Here is a 19,652-nt window from a genome sequence, read left to right on the forward strand (position 1 = left end):
AGAAGCCTAGTGGGGACAGAGAGATTTGAAAGTTATCAACAAAGAGGTGAGAACTGAAACCATGGGAGTGGAGAAGAGGGTCAAAAGAGAAGAGGAATCAGGGAAGATCCTTGGAAGACTTTTCAGTGATGGAAGGAACAGTCGGCTCAGAGAATGAACAGCCAAAAAATCAGAAGGAATTTAGAAGAGTACAGGGGATAGAAAAGAATCAAAGGAGGAGGGAAGGATCCACACATCAGATGGTCCAAGCAAATGAGAGAGGTACTTTCCAGAGAAGTCTCAGTGATAGTGGAGGCAGAAGCCAGATTTCTAAGGCTCAGGGAGTAAGCAGGTAGTAAAGAAGTGGAAGACAGAAGTGTAGACAACTCTTTTCAGAAGTTCCTAAGAGGTGTTTGTTGAAGATCTCTATTCTGCTGGGTCTACCTAATGTAGAAAGTGTGTGTGCAGCATTCCTGCAGTCTACACTGGCTGTTTTGGCTCTCCCACCTCCCATTGTCCTATTAGGCCCTTGAGAGAATTCCCATGATGATGGCCTCATTGTTGAATCCAATAATTTGTTTTTTTCCCTCAATGTACCTATTCATTCAGCATCATCTAACACTGTTAAGCATTCATCTCTACCTCTGGTCCAAGATAACATTTGTGGTGGTTTTAAAATATGAGTGCACATCCTTTGACACTCTCCCCCTTAACCCTTTCCCCATGAGTATGGGAAGGCTTTTGGCCAGTTCTATTAATAGATACTATGGAATCTTAAATGCTAGGTCATAAAAGGTCATACAGCTTTCTGCCTTGTTGCTGGAACCCTTGGTCCCAGAGCCCTGAGCTACCATGTAAGAAGTCCAACCATCCTGAGAAGTCCAACTATCTCTCTGCCACACTGGAGAGGCCATGTATGGATGATCTAGTAGACAATCATACCTGAGCCCATATTTCAGTCTTTCCAGCCCAGGTGCAAGACGCATGAATGAAAAAACCCTCTGGGAAATGGATCCTCCAGCCCCAACTGTTCCAGCCCTGCAGCTGTCAGAGTTACCCCCAGCCATTCAAGTCATCCCAATTGAGGGCCTAGATATCCAGAAGCAGAAAAGGCCCACTGTGCCTGTCCAAATGCAAATGCATGGCCCACAACATCCATGTGCATAGTAGAATAGTTGTTTCACATTACTATATTTGGGGATGGTTTGTTACACAGCAATAGATAACTGGAACACCATTTTTTTCTCATTTCTGTTCTTCTATTCATTCTTTTTCTCCTAATCCTACACAGCTACACAGATTATGTTCCCACCAGCCAGAGTGGGAAGTTCTCCCAACTCAGTAATGGAGCCTAATTAGCCCTAGACTAAAGGCTGTTCTGAACCTAACAAAGCTTAAAAACATGCCTCAAAAGAACTAAATTCTATCCCGAACAAAGCTCCAAAATATTTAAAGAAATACAAAATAAACAAAATCAAACACTCAAGAACATAATATTTACAATGCCTGTCATCCAGTCAAAAATTACCAGGCACACAAAGAAGCAAAAAAATAATAATAATAATAAGGAGAAAAAGTAATCAATAAAAACAGACCCAGAAATAACACAGATGACAGAACGATTTGACAATGGCATTAATAGGATATTGAGGGGTGCCTGGGTGGCTCAGTTGGTTAAGCATCTGCCTTTGGCTCAGGTCATGATCCCAGGCTCCTGGGATCAAGCCCCGCATCCGGGAGGCTGCTGCTTCTTCTCCCTCTGCCCCCCTCCCCTACTCGTGCTCTCTTTCTCTCTCATTAAATAAATAAGTAATCTTTTTAAAAAACAAAATATTTATAATAGTTGACTACTATAAATATACTCAATATATTCAAGAAGGGAGAGGAAAACATGAACATGATGTAGATAGAAATTAATAGAAAAAAGACCAAAGTCGGGAGGCCTGGGTGATGCAGTCAGCTAACATCTAACTCTTGATTTCAGCTCCAGTCATGATCTCTCGGTCGTGAGATTGAGCCCTGCATTGGGCTCTACACTCAGCTCAAAGTCTGCTTGAAGATTCTCTCTCTCCATCTGCCCCTCCCCCTACCTGTGTTCGCTCTCTCTCTCTCCCATACAAATAAATAAATAAATAAAATCCTTTTTAAAGAAACCAAAATCAAACTTCTATGAATGAACAATACCCTGGATAGGATTAACAGCACATTAGACACTGCAGAAGAAAAAGAAGGCAGGAAAAGAAGATAAGTGAATGAAAAGCAGATGAGACAGATAGAAATCAACTAAACTATGTATGGTGATTAACATAACATAATAAAATAAATTTTTTTAAAAAAATCTTAGATTTAAATTCAGCCATGTCAATAATCATATTAAATGTAAAAGTTTTACATTCTAATTAGAAGGCAAAGATTATCAGATTGGGTAAAAAGGCAAGACCTAGGTCCTCTATAAGAAGCCCACTTTAGGGCGCCTGGGTGGCTCAGTCATTAAGCGTCTGCCTTCGGCTCAGGTCATGATCCCAGGGTCCTGGGATCGAGTCCCATATCGGGCTCCCTGCTCGGCAGGAAGCCTGCTTCTCCCTCTCCCACTCCCCCTGCTTGTGTTCCTGCTCTCGCTATTCTGTCTGTCAAATAAATAAATAAAATCTTTAAAAAAAAAAAAAAAAAGAAGCCCACTTTAAATATAAAAGCTATGAATAGATGCAAAGTAAAAGAATGGAAATATATACATACCCAACACTCACACACACTTTTTTAAAAAGCTGGGTGGTTATACTAATATCATACAAAGTAGATTTCAGAACAAAGACTATTATCAGAAATTCAAAAGAAGATTTCATAATGACAAAGGGGTTAATTGATCAAAAAAACATAAAAATCCTAAATGTTAATGCACCTAATAACACAGCTTCAAAATACATGAAGCAAAAATCGATGAGCTAAAACAAGAAAATGACAAATCCACTGAGTGACAAAGTTATGGCTGCAGATTTCAACATACTTCTCTCAATAACTGATAGAACAAGGTAGACAGAAAATCAGTACGGATATGGAACAGGGGTCAGCAAACAGATCAGCCTCACTTTTGTAAATAAAGTTTTCTTGGAATACAGCCATGCACGTTTATTTACAGACAGTTGATAACTGCTTTCATGCTACGATGGCAAAGTCGAGTAGTTGCAACAGAGATGGTATGGCCTGCAAGACCAAAAACATTACATCTCCTGATATAAAAGACTTGAATGACATTACCAAATTGACCTAATTAACATTTTTAGAACATTCCACACAAGGACATCTGAATACACATTTTTTTCCAAGTACACATGGAACATTTACCGAAACAGATTGTATTCTGCATGATAATACAAGTCTTAATACATTTACAAGGATTCAAATATTTTCTCTGCCCACAATAGAATTAAATTAGAAGTCAATAACTAACTAAACAATACACTTCCAAATAACCCAGGAGTCAAAGAAGAAACTACAAAGGAAATTAGAAAATATTTGAATAACAGAAATGAAAATATGACATATCAGAATTTGAGGCATGCAGATCAAATAAGACTTTCCTAGGCTGCTCGTGTATTTTAGCTCAGGGACACCATGATCACTTAGCCACCACTGAAGATTTCTATGGGCCAAGCATCCTGCTTATTGCTCTGGCCCAGCTGCCCACCTTATCTCTGGTGTTTAGGTGCCACCACCCATACTCTCCTGCTTCCTTGAATCATTCAACTTCCCCAAAACTTAGTGGCTTAAACACCAACCTTTCACTTTGCTCACAATTCTGTGATCAGCTGAGTAGTTCTTGTGGTCTGAGTGGGCTCGCTGAGCCTTTCATGTGCCTGTAGTCAGCTGGTGGCTGGATGACCTAGGACATCCTCACTCACATATCTGGCAATTGGCTGGCTGTTGGCCAGAGAGACAGGGACAAATGGGCCACATGTCTCTCATCATTCAGCAGGCTAGCCCAGAATTTTTAACCAGAGGCCAGGTTCCAAAGCAGGAGGAAAGGGCAGACAAGCTCCAAAGTGCATTTTTCAAGCTCCGGCTTGGGCCACCCTTATTACTGTTCCATTGTCCAAAGCAGATTAAACACTGGAACCCAGATACAAGATGCAGAGAACCAGACTTCCACCTGGGAAGAGCTGCAGAGTGCTGTGGATACAGTGGGAAGAATTTGTGGCCATTTCTACAATCCATGCAGGGAGCTCATTTCAATGGGGATGTCTCCCACTGTCATCACCATCCTGCAGAGAATAACCATGACACGGCCTTTCAAAATTCTGATGTTCCCCTCACCAATGTATTACTCAAAGCCCTGGTCAAGAAAATGTCCTGCAGACCCCCTCCCCAGGGATCATTGTTAGGGGCCAGATGAGTATTTGCTGAAATCTCAATCATTGCCACAGCTCTAGCTTCAAAGGAGTCTGGAAAAGCTTCTTTTCTTGCTTCTCAACCTCTGCAGTACAGGAAAGGATGCCAGAAGGTGGTGACACAGATGTTGAGCATCAGTCCCTCATACCCACTCATGCCAAGGTGCCTCATGAGGAGGGACAGCTCCTACCCCTTGGCCTCGAACTCCAGCTCCTTTAAGCCATATCACCAGAGGCCTCCCCCCTTCTGGCTCAGGCCAGCCACAGCTATAGCCCAAACCAACCCCAACAGGGGCAAGGCAGCCCCCATGCCTTTGCCAGACCCCTCCACCCCCCCAGCACACACTCCCGAGGCCCAGAACCTACAATAATAATCACCTTGGTCACCAGCCCTACTGCATGCCTGGGATTGTGCTCTGCACTCTAGATATATCATCTCCCTCAATCCCCAAAACCCCCTCAGGTGGGGGGAACACTCCATTTTATAGGGGATAAAGCCAAGGCTCAAAGGGATGAAGTCACTTCCTCAAAGTCACCTATGATAGAGTAACCAAGCTGGGATTTGAACCCAAATCAAAGGGATACAAAAGCCTCCCCACTGTGCTGCACAGCTTACCTGGCTCGCATTTCCTACCTCTGCAGTCCCTACACAGAGGACCAGGATGCCAAGGGAGGACCATGCTGACCCACTGCCTCAGTGCCCAAGCCATGGATGCCTTTGCTGGGTCCTGTAGTCAGCCCTCTGCAGAGGCCCTACCAAACCCCCCTCTGCTGCCCACAAACATGCCTTGGGTGAGAGGGACACATTCCTCCCTCCAAATTCCTAGAGGAAAAACAAGTGTGTAATTGTTGGAAATATGCTATAACAACCAGAAATCCCTGTAGTCAGCTATATAAATGTGGGGACATTGCCAGTTCTATTTCCCCTCGCTTGCAGAACAGACTTTTCCTAAGGAGAATCCCTTAGGATAGAAGGGGGAGGGGGGGCTGACGTCACCCCTCACACCGGCACCAAGACTATATCATGTGACCCATGCCTGGCCAATCAAAGTCCACATGACTGGTTCAGAGGTGGACATATGACCCAATCTGAGCCAATGGTCAGTCATCCCTGTGTTGTTGGGTTTTTTTCTGGAACTAATGGGAAGAGGAAGTTTTCATTCCACTGGAATTGCTGAGCTTGTTCATGATGAGCCTAAAGCCACTGGAACTATCTGGCTGGCCTAAGGAGAAAGCCTCCAGGGAAAGAAGCCAACACAGAGGCCCTGGAGCCAGCCATTCCTGAAACTGGAGAAGTTTTCTTTTTTCTTTTTCTTTTTTTTAAAGGAACGAGTTATATCTCCAATGTTACTTGTCCTGAAATTTTTTAAAAGATTTTATTTATTTATTTGACAGAGAGAGAGCGAGAGTGCACAAGCAGGGAGAGTGGCAGGCAGAGGTAGAGGGAGAAGCAGGCTCCCCACTGAGCAGGGAGCACAATGCGGGGCTCGATCCCAGGATCCTGGGATCACGACCTGAGCCGAAGGCAGCCGCTTAACTGACTGAGCCACCCAGGTGCCCCTGGAAGAGTTTTCAATTACATAAATCAATAATTTCTCTTTTTTCCTTAAGGCATTGCACTGAGTTGGGCTTCGGTCACATGCAGTCAAATGATCCTGTTGAACACAATAAACTATGAAAGTCAAGTCAGGCTTCCATTTGTTTTGCAAGGCATAAACTTGGCCCCTTTCTCATCAAGTAAGCAAATAAAATCCTCCATACCCAGAACCATCATTCCAGTCATTCTGGCGCCTTCCCAGGGCCTTGCCCAACCTTTTCCTGACCTGAGCACCCCCTCCCCCGACACACACACACAACATGGCAGTTCCCCAGCAGCAATGCTGGCCCCGCCCACCTCCCTTGATACCCAGTCTGGCGCTCGCGTTGTCCTTCCATGAAGACCAGGTCTCCCCGAAGAGGGACACAGGCTTAGGGTGTGGGGCTGAGCACAAATAGCCTTAGGCTGATGGTCACCAAACTGTGGATCATGCACCTATCTGGAAAACACTTTCAAGCAAGCATCCCAACATCTATATGTTTATTTACATATTGTGCGACACTATTCGCATTTTATGTATTAATAAAGCTTCACTAATTCCTCATTTTCGATGACATTTAAATAAAAATTCTCCAATTCTCTTCCCTTGTCTTTTACCCCCTCTTTGGAGACCTCAGGAGGAGGGGGTGCTGGCCGGACTCTCCTTCCCATCCCCCAAGTTGTTTTCCAAACTTTCAATATTGTGAGTAAAAGGAGGGGCCCTGCCGGGGGAGGGCTGGCTGAATTACCCCGTGGAAATATTGGCGCCCTGGGCTGGGGGCAGGGTGGGCCCAGTTTCCAGGAAGGGTTTGGGCAGGAAGCCAGGCAGGAAGGGGCTGGGAGTTTCTGGAAGGGCAGCCTGGAGAGGCCTGGCAGGCTAGCCCATGGGCCTCACTGCACAGCACTTTCAGAGATGGGGAATCCTTGGCACTTCCGGGCACATGCCAGGGCACCACAGGTGGGGGAGGGAGGGCAGGAGAGTTCCTGCTTGAGAACAGAGACAGAGGTCATAGGTGCCTCCTCAGTGGGCTTCCAGGAGGGGTGGCCATGGACAGACAGGAGAAGGTGGGCAGACTCAGAGGGGCAGTGACAGGGGGCACTTGGGTCTCCCTCTGAGCCTGGCCCCACCCACCCACAGCCTGGGTGGGATCCTTATAAGACATGTACTTTCGGCCAAGAGGGTCCTTGGAGCAGAAGGGGACAGAGAGGAGGGCCAGAGGGGCTTTAATTGGTTAGGGGAGGGGGTGGGAGGGTGGCGTTGTCAGGGTGGAAAGATCACCAAAGAATCCTGTTGTTGGGTGGGGAAGAAGCTCCTCCATGGGGGGTCCCTCTCTCAGATTTCTTGGCCCCCGTGACATCCAGCCCAGGAGGTACCTCCTTGATATATTAGTTAGGTTATAGGACAGAAACCCAAAGTAAGAATGGCATTAACAATATAGAAGTTTGTTATTCTGTCACTAGTAGTCTGGGCAGAGCCTTTCTGGGCTGATATGGCAGCTCCATGGTGTCAGAGACCCAGGCTCCCTCTGCCTTATCGTTCCACCGTCCCTGCGTGGTCCCAGATGGACCATCTCCACAGCGGCCTTCCAGGCAGCAGGATGGAGGGAGGGCAGAAGATGGTTCACAGCCTATCCCGTGAGCACACCCAGCTAAAGGGATGTGGGGATGTGACTTCAGAAGGTGGTCACGTGCCTCACCGAGAGCTCTGTGACCGTGGAAAGAGGAAAGAAGATACCGGCAGCCTACCCCATGTACCTGCAATACTCGAGGTCACATAGGAACAAACTTCTTCCACAGTGTCCTCCAATCAAGAATTTTGTTTACCTCTGAGGGGAAGCAAACACAGGGATGGTCCTTACAGGAACACATGCAGGGTGCAGAAAGAGCCCCCCAGGTTCCCCAGCATGGGCCTATCTGCCCACAAGAGGAAACAACTCCCCAGCAGACCTTTTGGCCTCTTGTCCCCGGGCCTGGCTCCCCCTACGCCAGCCCCAAGCACAAGGAACACCAGATATAAGCCTCTGGAATCCATCTCCTCTTAGCATCTGAGGCTGAGTGGCCCCCGTATTCCATTCTTCATCCAGTTGTTCATGCGACATCTACTGAGCACCTCCCAAGCTCCAGTCTGCCTTCAGGGGTCCCACCACTCTCAGACCCTGTGCTCCCCACCCCCACCCCATAGTAACTGGTTTAGGGTAGAAACCTAGCCAAGCTGCTCCAAGCAGGGCAAAGATCAGGACTTTGGCAAGCAATGCTCAGACAAAGACTTGAACCCGGGAGGACAAGAGCCCTGGAGTGGCTGGGGCCGATCGTTACACTGTGGGAAACACGTTCCTGAGGGGGGCCCCCATGGAGAAGAAAGCAGAGGCATGATGTCTGAGCCCCTTGAAGCAAGGGCTCCCCCAGACAGGAATACCCAAGTAAGTCAGCTGTTGCCTGCAGCCCAAGCGTGCTGGCTGGCAGAGAAGGCACAGAAGGTGACCGGTAAGAGGAAGGAGAAGAGCAAAAGTAGTCTGGGGCAGGCTGCCGGCTGCAGTCTTGGGAACAACCTCAGCCCTTGCACCCCTTCTCCCCTCTCCTCATCATCGGCAACTCCCCACAGGGAAGCAGACACTTCTCTACTTCAGGCCGAGAGCCTCCATCAGAGCCACCAGGGTGGCAGGGGCATGGGTCGGGGAGGGGGGGGGTGTGATAGGACACAGGTCAGGGTCCTTGTTCAGGCCTCGAGGCCCAGGCCACCTCAGTGGGCAGCCTGGCAGGTGTCCCCTCCTTACACCTTCTCCTTGGAGTTTAAGCTGACCTCTCATCCAGGAGAGGTCCTCCCTCTCAGCTGCAGGAAAGAGGGCCGATGCCCCAGTGGCAGGAAGCAGTTCAAAATAGCCTGGGGGAGCAGTTGGAAAGGCTGTCCAAGCAGGAAATGCTTCGGGAGTGGGGAGGAGGACTGCGGGGTTCCTTCAGCAACATGGTCCTCTTAGAGCCCCTTCCCCGGGCCCGAGGGGCCCCTGCGTCATGGGCACACAGTCCCACACAAGGACAGGCTCGTTGGTGACCGCGCACACTCATCAGTAGGAACTGCGGTATGCACTCTGAGAAAAAGCTCAGGCTGTCACTAGGGCATATGAGAGGGGCCCGGCCCGACACAGCAGTGGGGACACCTCCCTGAGCCGGGCCCAAAGGCCCTGGGGTCAGGGGTCATTGCGGCAGACACCACGCGGTGCGTCCCCACGGTCTGTTCCCACCTGCTTTGTGGCCCACACTGTAAAAACAGATGTTGGCACATAAGAACTGCATTTCCCAGACTCCCTTACAGCGAGGGTCAAATTAGATTCCACCAATCAGGGGCACTCATGTGTGATTGGGAAGGCGAACAGGCCTTTGGGGTTTTCTGCTGGTAAGTGTGGTCGCGGAGATGTTGGGTCTCTGCAGTGATGCTCCAGGCTCCAGCTTCATGGGGCTCGAGCAGCAGCTGTAGCAGCTGAAGTGGCTTCTGATTCCTGGATCACAGCTGAAAGGCTCTGTTCCAGTGGTAGTTATGGTCGCCCATTCCCCGATGGTAGCACAGCTGGGGCCGGGTTCTGCCCCGTGTTTTTCTGAGATCATCCTGGAGGCTCCACCAGCTTCTCCAAAGTAGCACCCAAGTCCCTGTATTAAATCTCCTCTCCTGCTTAAAATACCTAAAGTGACTTCTGTATATATAACTGAGACACTAGGCAGGGAACAAAAGAATGGTCCAGATGAAGTGCCTGCCATGAGTGGGGCAGCCTTCTGCAGACAGAGAAGGGAAGCGGAGAGGCAGGGGGCCTAGCTAGGAGCTACTACACGGTGTGACAAGAGCCTGAACTAAGGCAGGGACAGTGGGATGGAGGAGAAGGGAAGGGGAGGGGTGAAGAATAAGCCAGACTTAGTAACTGTGGGCATGAAGGTCTCTCCTTGGACCAATGAGATTCCATGACTCTTAGGAAGCAAATAAAGCAGTGTGGTGCCACGGGGAGAGCATGGGCCTTGGGGACGCCAGGTAAGACAGCTAAAGACCCCCAACCTCATGTGGCTTATCTTCCGGCAAGGGACACAGATCAACAAGTGGATAAAATTATTTCCAAAAGTGACAAGTGCTGCCAAAAAGAGGGTAGCACTGGAATAAAAAGGGACAGGTTGGTGAAGAGAGGCCTCTCAGAGGAGGTGACAATTGGGTTGATAACTGAAGGATGAGGAGGGAGCCATGGGAGGATCTGAAGGAAGGACCGTCCAAGCAAAGGGAATAGGCAGTGCAAAGTTCTCAGCTCAGGAAGGGACATGACATGTCCAGGGAGCACACAGAGGCAGGACGGCTATGATAGATAAGCAAGAGAAAAAGGGAGGAGACGGGGTCCCAGAGGAAGGCTGGAGAGGACATGAAAACTCTCAGTCAACCAGAACCTTTCATTAACCAGAATGTCCCACCCTCCATGTTCAAGCATTAATTTGGCAAATGAGTGAGTAATGTGTTAAAACTTGGATGTCCTAAGTTCTGGCTCCCTCAAGGGCCACCAGGAACCAGACAAATAGTAAGAAAGATGTGCAGTAGAAGAGGGGACCAAAATCAAATAAAGAACTACTGGCTACCAAACACCAGACAGAGAGGGCTAAACATCTCTCTCAGATGGAAGGAAAAAAAGGGACGGATGGGGGTGAAGGGAGAAATCTTCCAGAGGATTCCAGGTCAGATGCCAGATGAAGCAGGACTTTTCTGGTGGCAGGTGATGACCTAACCTCAACTGGCCTAACTAAAATGAGCATTATTGACATAAGTAGCTGAAAAACCCAGATGTGGATTAAGCCCAAATTAAGGTTTCTAAACACCATCACTGTTCCCAGCTCTTTCAGCTTAGCTCACCTTCTCTGGTGGCTTCACTCTCCTTCTGGTGGAGAGATGGCTGCCGTAGTTCCAGCCCCTACATCTATCTGCTCAGCCTACAGGCCATCAGAACCAGGAATGTCTCCGGTTGACTTGGATCAGGACCATCTCTGAGCCTATTGCGGTGGGCAGGGGAATGCAGGGCACTGGCTAGCCGTGGCTGGGGGGGCCCACCCCAGAGCCAGCCGGGGGCAGCCCTAGGCAATCACATGAGCCCAGAGTGGGGGAGGGGAGGGTTCATTCCCAGGGCGAATGGGGTGAATTATCGAAAGAAGAGGGAATGGATGCTGGTCCACCAAGAACTTCCAACAAGAGCCACCAAAACTACACTACTACTACTACTACTACTAATCATCATCATCATCATCATCATCATCCTTACCCACTGAGCACTGGCTCCGCCTCTGAACCAGCCGAGTACTTTACATATATTACCTCAGGCAGTGCTCACAACCCCTTAAGGCAGGTGCTCCTCATTCCCTCAGCAACAGTTGCTTATCAAGCACCTTCTAAAGACCTTGCCTCCGTCCCAGGTGTCAGGGACACGGCCGTGAACAAAGCAGCAAGCCTCCCCACCTTCAACCTTCCATGCTGACATTCTAGCAAGAAGGAGCTACATAAGCAAAGTTCATGAAGGCTGGAAATGCCTGGGAGACACTGAAGCAGGAAGGGAAGCGGGGAGGGTTTAAACAAAGAAGGTGACATTTGAGGAGAACCTCAAAGGATGTGAGGAAGCAAACCTGGGTGGTACCTGAGGGGAGCACCTTCCAAGAAGAGGGAGCAACCATTGCAAGGGCCCTGGGGCAGGCCTGTGCCTGTGTGTATGAGGAGCAGGAAGAAGCCCCTGTGGAGGCGGGGGTAGTGAGGGTGAATGGTAGGAAAGAAGAGAAAGGAGGAGAGGAGAAAGGACGGGAGGCTTTCCCTCTGGATGACACAGGAGCCTTGGGAGAGTTTTGAGCAAAGGGGAGACTGATTAAAGTGGGATCCTGCCACCTGCTGTGGGGAGAAGAGGTTGTGGTTGGAACACAAGGGACCCGTAGGCAGGAGGTGGGGACCCCAGGGAGGGCTGGGACTGGGTGGCAGCAAGGGGTCAGGCAAAGAGGCCAGATTTCATGCACTTGAAGGCAGAGTGGGCAGGGGTTGTGGGCAGATTGGATAAGGGGGTGAGGGAAAGAGATGCCCATATACAGATGAGAAAACCGGAATAGGAGCTTAAGAAACTTGATCTGGGCTCTGAGTCCACCTTGGCAGGCTATGTGCAATCAGGGCACCTGCCTGGCTGTGGGGGCACCCAGAGGAAGGGGCTGCCTATTTCTAATTAGCTGGCGGTAGCCCTGTCTGCCTGTGAGAGGCAGGGTCCTGCGGCCTGACCCCACCGAGGACAGCAGCCTGCTCACAGGCAACCGCTGACTATTCCTTTTGTCCCTTTGGGCTGGTGGTCCAGGCGGGCTGGGCCCAGCGGGGAGCCAAGGAGTAGAGGTTGCCCAGGCTCTCTGGAGAGAAACAGAGGGACAGAAAGCAGGGGCTGGTGTGTTTTTCAGGAAGGAAATCTTCGCTGCTGTAACAGTCTGGGAGTCTCGGCTCAGCCCAGCAGTCCAGCCCCGCCAGGAAGCGCCCCCTCCCGCCACGCTCGCTGGTCCCAGGCAAACACTTTAGAGGACAGGAAGGGGAGAGGTGAGGTGAGTATCAAAGCAGCTGTGGAATTCGGGGGCGGGCCGAGCAAGGGGGTCCTTGCCATCTTAAGTGCTGATGGTGACTTCCAAGACCCCAGACCGTGAGCAGCCTGTGGGCTGGGGATGGGTGGGGGGTGGGGCGGCCGGTCCCAGGGCCTGGCCCCACAATGCATCACATTACCCCGGCCGGAATTCCTGCAGGACGCTTTGTTCTAGATGGCAGCCCTGCTAGGGCCATCAGGCCTGGGCCGTGGCCTGGGTGGCAGGCCAGAAAGAGGCCTCAGGAAGCCCTCAGCCGGTTATGGGGCTGGGCACTGCCCCACGGTCCTGCCAGCCCTTCTCCGGGCACCCTCCACCCCACCGGCGCCACAGCCCCCCTGGACCCCCCGCCCTGGAGCCGCCTGGAAACTGGGCCCGTTCCAGCCGGACAGGCTGTATTAACTCCAGCTGGGGGGCTTCGCTGAGGCCACCAGTTTCCTGCGGCATGCCCGCTGTCTACGACCGAGTCCACCCGTCCTGCTTCCCCGTCCTCACCAAGCCTCCCCCTCTTCCTGCCCTGCCCCCCTCTCCCACATGGCAACCTGCCCTGTGAGCATTCCCTGGATGGTTCACAGTGGAAAGTCTGCAGAACTGCTCCAGGCTGTGTGACATCAGGAAAGCAACTTAACCTCTCTGTGCTTCAGCTTCCTCTGCTTTACAGAAGGCTACAGGCTCCCGTGTAGATGCAGTAAAGCAGGGGCATCCAGGGGAGGAGAAACACTCAGCTTTGGGGAACTGATTCAGAATTATGCAATCAGAAAAATCCCGGGGAAAAGCATGTTAATTTCAGCACTGAGTTTCAGCGTTACTTTGATTTGTGGCATTTTTTAGAACAAACATACACGGCACGTACTCAGTGCCGGGCACCGTTCTAAGCTCTTTGCCGGTACCGAGCTACCAGCAATGGCTGCAGCTTCACGCTTTGATGAAGGAGGAGACTGAAGCACGGACGGGTGGACAAGAAGCCCAGAGGTGGGAAGTTGCAGAATTAGGATTCAACCGTGGTGTCCTGGCTCCAGGCCCGTGCTCATAAACAACACTTCGTACCCCCAAGTTCTTAGGGCCACTGAGGACTCAAGCCTTCCCTTCCACTGCCAACTGCAGAGGAGCAAAGCCTCCATGTTTGCAGAGAGAGAAGGTTACTCTTCAGAACTGTGTAAGGTGGAGGGGGGTGGTGTGTAAAGGTGCCTGAGTGACGGTGTGTGTAGGTGAGTGCATGTGTGAGTGTCTGGGCGTTAGAACAGTGAGTGTGTTGTGTGACTATGCATACATGTGTGAGTGTGTGTGCGTTTGAGTGGGTTGTGGGTAGAAGTGTGTGGCGTGAGTGTGAGTGTGTGGTGTGTGTATGGGTGGATGTATGGACGTGCGGACATGTGGGTGTGCGTAGATGTGTGAGCGAGTATATTGTGAGCGCACCACGCATGTGTGCACGGCAGCCTGGGGAACTCCTGAGAAGAGCTGGCGAGGAAAGAGGGAGTAGGGCAGGGGTGAGACTTTGGATGTGCCTGAGAAAATTAAAGAGCGATTAGTCAAAGCTGAATTGTTTTTCTAAACTCCTAATGCAAACAACATGTGGGGCAGCGCCCAGATGGTGCCCGGGAGCCCCTGACAGGGTCCTCAGGAAACAGGTGCTCTTGGAATGTTTCCTGCCGCTGGGCTGGGGCGGGCGAGTGAGGTCGCCATGTTCTTTATTACCGTCAGGCAGGGCCCAGCTGCAGGCCCGTCCAGCTGGGTGGAAACCCACGGCCGCCGGTCACAACAATGCAGGCCTCAGCTGGGATGGGCCCCCCAGCTCTGCCAGGCCCGGCATTGCCAGCCAGTATGAGGTGTGTCCTGGGCCAGGGTGATGGGGTGCGGGAGCCGTGCTCTCTTGACTCCACGCAATTGCTTGGGAGACAGTGTGAGCATCTTTAATCTGGAAAGCTATTGCCAATTATTCTCTCTAAGTGTTGTACCAATGCATAGTACCAGCAGCAGTGAATCCTAGGAATTGTTTTCCTACACCTTCTACAAGCCTGGAGTATTCTCAATCTTTTTCATTCTTGTTAGTCTGATAGAGCAGGATAATATCTCCCAAGAAGAGGGGCACAATGATGCCTGTGTTTTAGCAAGATCATTAGGGGTGGCTAAATTGATGATAGACTGGGGTATAACTAGGATCATGTTCAGTCTCACACACCACACAGTGTATACTTCAGTGACTTAAATAAGGATTTATTTATCTTACATAAGGAGAAATCCAAATGCTGTTCTTCAATGGCTGGAGCATGCCTGGGCTGAAATCTCTGTGAATCTCTTTCCTTATGGTCACAAGATGGATGCTGTCGTTCCAGCCATTAGAACCACATTCAAGACAAGCAGAGGGAAGAACAAGGACGGGTTGAAGCTGAGTCCATCTCTCTTTATCAGGAAAGAAAAGCCCTCCTCAAAGCTACCCCAACCAATTATCTGCTTCTATGTCATAGGCAGAGGATGGGGATGGATGTTGGGCAACTGACCACTAGTGTCTGCCACGATGGATGCCAGCACCCCGGCTGCCAGACGTTGTTGCCATGGGTCAGCCTGGGCCCAGCCCCACCTGGCCCCACTCAAGTGAGCCTCCAGCCACCCACCGACAGCCGTGGTTGGTCCTGCAACCAGCGAGAGTTCAGCCTGGAATGATACCAGGAGCTTTCTTCCAGCTCAAGACAGGCCTCAAAAATTGTCTCCAAGCTTCTGGTGAGGGATACAAGGCAACTTCCTGCCCTGTGTGGGAGCCAGTTGGTTCGGTCTCAGGCTTCTAGAACATTCCATCTGCCTTGATCTCTGACACGGAAAGGAAGTCTAACCCTGTGTCCAGGAGACACACTGGCTCCCACCAGCCCTTTCCCAGTGTGGAATCCTGCCTTGAGCACCCATCCTGGCTGCACCACCTGGCTAACAAGCTTCTTCTCTGACCATCTGCTCTGCCTGTCCATTCCTCTCTCTCACGTGGCTTCCTGATACTTCCTGGACAGGTGTTGGCCATTCTGCCCTGGATATGGCTGTCTGCATGGGCTTTGGCTATCTTGCCATTGCCGCAAGCCTCTGGGCCCAGCCACACAGTCCCAGAATGCCAACATTCTTTCAGAAATATTTTTTAATCAGAAGAGTACGGGGGCACCTGGGTGGCTCAGTTGGTTAAGCATCCAACTCTTGATTTCAGCTCAGGTCATGATCTCAGGGTCGTGAGATCAAGCCCCACATCAGCCTCCATGCTGAGTGTGAAGCCTGCTTAAGATTCTCTCTCCCTCTCTCTCTGCCCCTCCCCCACCCACTCACCTGCTTGTGCTCTCTCTCTCTCAAAACAAAAAACGAGTACAGGGGTGCCTGGGTGGCTCAGTCGTTAAGCATCTGCCTTCGGCTCAAGTCATGATCCCAGGGTCCTGGGATCAGGCCCTGCATCGGGCTCCCTGCTCGGTGGGAAGCCTGCTTCTCCCTCTCCCACTCCCCCTGCTTGTGTTCCCTCTCTCGCTGTGTCTCTCTCTGTCAAGTAAGTAAATAAAATCTTTTAAAAAAAGAGTACATGGTGGGGAGAGGTGCCTGGCTGGCTCAGTCAGTGGAGTGTGCGACTCTTGATCTCAGGGTCATGAGTTCAAGCCCATGTTGGGTGTAGAGCCTACTTAAAAAATAAAAGAGTACATGGGAATTCCATTTTTAGCAAAATGACAGTGAGCAATAGGCAGTCATCATTCTAATAACAGCCGACACTTACATAGCACTTACTACATCTGGACACCATTCTAAACATTTTATATGTTTGTTCACAGTTACCCTCTGTGGTGGGAATATGAGTCTTCCATTTTTCAGATGAGAAAACTGAGGCACAGAAAGGTTAAGTAGGCTGCTCAAGTCACACAGTTACGAGTAGCCTAGTATTTCCTAGAATTGGTTAAAGTATAATAAACATTCCTTTCAATGCACTGCAGATCTTGCAGGAAGAAAAAAAAGAAGGGAGGGAGGGAGGGAGGAAGGAAGGAAGGAAGGAAGGAAGGAAGGAAGGAAGGAAGGAAGGAAGAAAGGAAGGAAAATTCCTAAGGGTCAAAAGGGAAGGAGCATCAAAAAAGTGAAGTAAAACTCCCACATCTTCAGTGTGGACTCTGCCCAGTGACTTCCTTCTAAAGAGTTCAGTGTGGGAAGGGGGAGAAAGAGTAACTTCACAGTGAAGACACCCAACGAGCATGACCTCAGCCAGGTGCTCAAGGTCAGCACCAAGAGTGATATGTTACATTGACACATGCACCTGTGATACGATGTGATGATAAAGGCACTACCTCGGTGGTCTTCCTCCCAAAACCTATAACACCAGTTAAACCACGGGCAAAACGTCAGACAAATCCCAACTGAGAGACACCTTATGAAATACCTGACTAGGACCCGACGAAACTCTCAAGGTCACCAAAAAACAAGGAAAATCTGAGTAACTGTCATAGTCTAGAGAAGCTTCAGGAGACATGACAACTGAATGTCATAATCTCCTGGATGGGGTCCTGAGACAGAAAAAGGACATTAGATAAAAACTAAATAGATCTGAATAAAGTACAGGTTTTAGTCAATAATAATATGTCAACATTGGTTCATTCATCATGACAAATGTACCACACCAATGTCATATGTTAACTGTAGGGGAAACTGGGAACTCCTTGTCACTTTTCTGTAAGTCTCAAGTTACTCTAAAATAAAAAGTTGATCTAAAAATAGGGGCACCTGGGTGGCTCAGTCGGTTAAGCATCTGACTCTTGATTTCAGCTCAGGTCATGAGCTCAGGGTCGTGAGATCGAGCGCCATATTAGGCTTCATGCTAGGCATGGAGAATGCTTAAGATTCTCTCTCTCCCTCTCCCTCTGCACCCCCACCCCTGCTCTCTCTCTCTCTCAATAATAATAATAATAATAATAATAATAATAATAATAATAAATGAAGGGGCAACTGGAAAAGAACACAGTACTCAGAAATTCTGCAGGGACAGGTGATGGCCAGAGCTGTCAATCTAACCAAAGCTCGGGTCCTCACAGCCCCGCGGGGACAGCCTGTGGGGATCAGGAGGTGATAATGGAATCCCCAACCCTCTCTGGGACCCTTGAAGAGCTCCCACCTCAATGAAATGATGATGGCTGGTAGAAAAGTCCCCTGAGTGACAAAGGTAACCAAGAGGATTGCTATCAGTGTCAGGACCCTAAACAGAGAGAGAACATCTCTCCACGAGAATTCTAACCACCTTTCCAGCAACACTAGAGTTATGGGTTAAAGTTTAGTCAACTCTCCCCAGGCCAATCAATTAATATAAAAAGCAGTCCTGGGCTGGTAATGTTCTTCAGGCAGAAGCAACACAGTATCTTCCAAGAGAGACCCACCCCCAACCTAGGCTGTGCAGATACCACGGATACAAGTCGGCCAAGGATGCACCTCTAACCCCAGTTCCAAAACACACCGGGAACCGGCTATCAGAAGACGCAATAGACGACAGGACTAGAATCCTAAAACTGCAGAGAGAATCATCAGACCCAAACTGTGATGGCATGTTGCAAACCAAGTTATAAAAGAAGTAATCTGAAATATAAAAGGAAAAGAAACTATTTTTTCAAAAAAGTACATTTGAAAAAGAACCAAGTGGAACCCCAAAACATTAAAAATAAAATATTTGCAATGAAAAAAATGGAGGGATGAGAGTCAAACAGGACGCAGAGACGCAGATTAGAGAAGGACAAACAGAGCTGATGAGGCGTCCAGGCGCTGGCTCAGAGGCCAGGAGATGGAAGCTACGGGAAAGAGGGCGAGGGTCAGAGGAGAGAATGAAATGCCCAACACACAACATAGGAGTGCCAGGGAGAGAGACGAGAGACCTGGGGGGAGGAAGCATTCAGAGAGATGATGGCTAAGAATCGTCCAGGATTGATGGAAAACATGAATTCTCAACATCGACAAGCAGATGTCCTGAACAGGAGAAATGAAAGGAAAGCAACTGCTGGATGCATGGTCGCAAAACTGCAGAACACTGCAGACAGAGGCGGTGTCCGACCCCAGGACACGAGGGACACTTGTTCCCCAGCTGCCCAGAGGGCTGGGCTGGCCGCTGAGGGCGCACAGCTGGGTCCCTCTCTAGGAATTGCTGTCGGCCACGTGGTGCTGCCTCCTCCTCTAAGGCCCCCTTCCTGCCCCAGGACTCCGGTGGCCTGGAATGACTGGTGCCCAGCGCCAGAGCTCTTTGGGGGGGGGGGCGCGCTCCTGAGGCCTCTGTCCCCGAGACCCTGCGCTCTCCACACCTCGCAGGTGTGCTCCCAGAGAAGGCCCCCCAGCACACCTCCTGCGCACCCCATCCTCCTCAGTCTGTTCTCTGGGGAAATCAGATGCCAACACGATTTTCATCAATGTATTCAGATGGTTAACAAGTAACAAGTCAAGTACCCCAGGAAGTAGGTTGTAGCTGCCAGGGGCTGCGGGGAGGAGGGAATGGCGGGATTCCTATTTAATGGTGACAGAGTTTCAGTTTGGGAAGATGAAAAATTCTGGAGACGGATGGTGGGGATGGCTGCACCACAGGGCAATGGAGTAAATGTCATTGAACCGTACATTTATTTTTGTCAGTTCTTTTTTTTTTTTTTTAAGATTTTTTTATTTATTTGACAGAGAGATAGAGAGTACAAGTAGGCAGAGCAGCAGGCAGAGGGAGAGAGAGAAGCAGGCTCTCCGCTGAGCAGGGAGCCCGACGTGGGGCTCGATCCCAGGACCCTGAGATCATGACCTGAGCCAAAGTCAGACGCTTAACCGACTGAGCCACCCAGGCGCCCCTATTTTTGTCAGTTCTAAAAGTTTATTAAATAAAAAGGCTAACTCCAGCTGAGAAAAAAATTACTATTAACATTTTGCTATCGACACAGTACTTTCATATGAATTAGCTCACTGGCTGCCAAAATTAAATGCTAATATATAATATAGTATATAATTATATGCTGACTAGCCAGCGTGATGACATGTTCTGTGCCTCCAGTGACAGAAATTCCACACTGATTACAATGTCATATTTTGTACACAAGCAAAGTACTTACATCTTTTTGAAAACATGATTTTTCCCCTCCATTGTGTCAGGG

At 49.7% G+C, this 19,652-nt stretch overlaps 1 long non-coding RNA gene across 1 annotated transcript; it reads left to right on the forward strand.

The window, feature by feature from the left end:
* The first annotated feature begins 12,474 nt into the window (after positions 1-12,474).
* LOC144380019 (uncharacterized) lies at positions 12,475-16,086 on the forward strand. The gene is made up of 2 exons (XR_013443688.1): positions 12,475-12,513; positions 15,012-16,086. It is a non-coding gene; the product is annotated as an uncharacterized LOC144380019 (long non-coding RNA).
* The last annotated feature ends 3,566 nt before the right edge of the window (positions 16,087-19,652 follow it).

Source organism: Halichoerus grypus, chromosome 1 (genome assembly GCF_964656455.1).
Source record: "Halichoerus grypus chromosome 1, mHalGry1.hap1.1, whole genome shotgun sequence".
NCBI lineage: Eukaryota > Metazoa > Chordata > Mammalia > Carnivora > Phocidae > Halichoerus > Halichoerus grypus.